The sequence below is a fragment of the Cynocephalus volans genome, chromosome 5, assembly GCF_027409185.1.
Source record: "Cynocephalus volans isolate mCynVol1 chromosome 5, mCynVol1.pri, whole genome shotgun sequence".
Taxonomy (NCBI): Eukaryota; Metazoa; Chordata; class Mammalia; order Dermoptera; family Cynocephalidae; genus Cynocephalus; species Cynocephalus volans.
In genome coordinates, this window is record NC_084464.1 from 127,559,499 (window position 1) to 127,562,884 (window position 3,386).

At 36.1% G+C, this 3,386-nt stretch overlaps 1 pseudogene; it reads left to right on the forward strand.

Moving 5' to 3' along the window:
- Window positions 1-1,464: 1,464 nt before the first annotated feature.
- Window positions 1,465-2,759, forward strand: LOC134377578 (elongation factor 1-alpha 1-like; annotated as a pseudogene).
- The last annotated feature ends 627 nt before the right edge of the window (window positions 2,760-3,386 follow it).

Below are 3,386 nucleotides of genomic sequence, written 5' to 3' on the forward strand. Positions count from 1 at the left end.
CAATGATATATTATGGATCTATTATGTGTCATGCACTGAACAAATTAATTGGTATATGGCATCAATAATCTTAAAGTTGGTCATTGTGGTTTTTTACACATAAGGGGAGAGCTTTGTGGCAATATGTTTCAACATTCTGATTAAGAGTTCCTCTTCAGTATTTTTGTTGGCACCTTAAACAAGCTGGTGCAGAGTATGTTTTCTAAGTGAAGTTATTACCTATGTTAGTGATCAAGCCTGTCAGTATCTCACTTTTATTTGGCTCATAGTCTATTCAAAGTTGAATTTGAAAATGAATACCCGGAGTGGTCTTTTAAAATTCCAAGACAATGAGAAATAATTTGTAGAATTTATCTCTTTTTCTTCACAAACATTTTTAGCTAATTTAAAGATCAGAGGAAAAATAAAAACCACAGTAGGCATGTTGAAACAACATTAGATAGTGATTTATTTTATGGCCAATATTAAAAAACTATAAGAAAGATTTTTCTTTGGTAGAAACTTGAAAAGGTCACCTAATTTCTTTGAATATCAGATTTTTTTCCTGTGAAATGAATAAATTACAATAAGAGGTTCCTCCTAGTTTCACATATCTGGAGCTCCACAAATAGTCTCAAAGTTGCTGCATGAATTGGACATGATAATAGACATCTTTAGATTTCATTTCTTGTATTCACATATAATAATTTAGGTAAAATGAAATTTCACCTTTGATACTTATCAAATGTAGTGTTCTCCTGTTATTCCTCAGGTTGCACAGGGTTTATTCCATCAGGACTTTAATGGAGAACAATGTAAATATCAGCTTGCAAATATAGTAACTTTGGCCATAAATATGATTACAAAGTTTAAATTTTTTTAAATGTAGAACATTGGCTATATTAACATGAATTTTAATTTTATTTGGAAATAAACAGTTGAGGTGGAGCTACTTAAATAAAAGAAAAATAAAGAGAAAAATTATTAAAGAAAACATGATAAACATAGAAGGCAGGTAAAGAGATCCAACCATTCATAATTAGAGTCCTGCTTGCAAAAAGAAAAAAACTAAAATTTAGGAAGATTATGATGATAATTCAAAAAATATATTTTTAGAAATAAAAGAATGCTGGAGCCTAAATATTAAAAATGAACAATGTATGTGAAAGAAATTAATCCACATTAGTCAATATTACTTGAAGGTCCAATAATGAAAGAATGCTTCATGCAGCAGTAAAAAAAAAAAAAAAAAATCACCTATAATAGCAAAAGCATCAGACTGGCCCATATTTTACCCACAGCAATATTCAATGCTGCTTCTTTTTTTCACAACGGGTTTGCTGCCAGAACACAGGTGTCATGAAAACCACCACTAAATCAAAACCAAAATAGGAAAGGAAAAGACTCATATTAACATCGTCGTCATTGGACACTTAGATTTGGGCAAGTCCACTGCTCCTGACCATCTGATCTACAAATGTGGTGGGATCGACAAAAGAACTATCGAAAAGCTTGAGAAGGAGGCTGCTGAGATGGGAAAGGGCTCCTTCAAGTACGCCTGGGTCTTGGATAAACTGAAAGCTGAACGTGAGTGTGGTATCACCATTGATATCTCCCTGTGGAAATTTGAGACCAGCAAGTATTATATGACTATCATCAATGCCCCAGGACACAGAGACTTTATCAAAAACATGATTACAGGAACATCACAGGGTGACTGTGCTGTCCTAATCATTGTTGCTGCTGGTGTTGGTGAGTTTGAAGCTGGTATCTCCAAGAATGGGCAGACTCGTGAGCATGCTCTTCTGGCTTACACACTGGGTGTGAAACAACTGATTGCTGGTATTAACAAAATGGATTCTACTGAGCCACCCTACAGCCAGAAGAGATATGAGGAAATCGTTAAGGAAGTCAGCACCTACATTAAGAAAATTGGCTGCAATCCTGACACAGTAGCATTTGTGCCAATTTCTGGTTGGAATGGTGACAACATGCTGGAGCCAAGCACTAATATGCCTTGGTATAAAGGATGGAAAGTCACCTGTAAAGATGGCAATGCCAGTGGAATTACACTGCTTGAAGCTCTGGATTGCATCTTGCCACCAACTTGTCCAACTGACAAGCCCTTGCATCTGCCTCTCCAGGATGTCTACAAAATTGGTGGTATTGGTACTGTCCCTGTGGGCCAAGTAGAGACTGGTGTTCTCGAACCTGGCATGGTGGTCACCTTTGCTCTAGTCAATGTTACAACTGAAGTAAAATCTGTTGAAATGCACCATGAAGCTTTGAGTGAAGCTCTTCCTGGAGACAATGTGGGCTTCAATGTTAAGTGTCTGTTTGTCAAAGATGTTCTTCATGTCAATGTTGCTGGTGACAGCAAAAATAACCCACCAATGGAAGCATCTGGCTTCACTGCTCAGGCTATTATCCTGAATCATCCAGGCCAAATCAGTGCTGGTTATGCCCCTGTACTGGATTGTCACACAGCTCACATTGCTTGCAAGTTTGCTGAACTGAAGGAAAAGATCAATCAGCATTCTGGTTAGAAGCTGGAAGATGGCCCTAAGTTCTTGAAATCTGGTGAGGCTGCCATCATTGATATGGTTCCTGGCAAGCCCATGTGTGTTGAAAGCTTCTCTGACTATCCTCCTCTGGGTCATTTTTTTGTTGGTGAGATGAGACAGACAGTTGCTGTAGGTGTCATCAAAGCAGTGGACAAGAAGGCTGCTGGAGCTGACAAGGTCACCAAGTCTGCCCAGAAATCTCAGAAGGCTAAATAAATTTTATCCCTAATACCTGCCACCCCAGTCTTAATCAGTGGTGGAAGAATGGTCTCAGAACTGTTTATCACAATTGGCCATTTAAGTTTAATAGTAGAAGACTGGTTAATGATAAGAATGCATTGTAAAACCTTCAGAAGTAAAGGAGAATGTTTTGTGGACCATTTTTTGTGTGTGTGGCAGTTTTAAGTTATTAGCTTTTAAAATCAGTATTTTTTTAATGGAAACAACTTGACCAAAAATCTGTCACAGAATTTTGAGACCCATTAAAACAGAGTTTAATGAGGAAAAAAAAAAAAATTCAATGCCTTTCAATTGAATAGCATCTAAGAAATTTAGTAAAAGAATATGCCACTCAAGGATTTTATAGCCAGCTAAACTATCCTGCAAGTAGCAAAAAACTAAACAATTATTTACATGTAAAAATTTCTTTGCGTTTTTTTGAGAAAAATACCAGAGGATGAAATTTAGCTCACCAAGTGATAAATGAAAAAACTACAAAAAAGGGACTATGTGAAGACTGTATACATTTAAATGTTGAACTAAAACTAAAATACATAGCAAAACATTTATATAGTATTTCCTTTGTACTTCAAACTTCTAAATGTTTGGCACACATTAACTTTA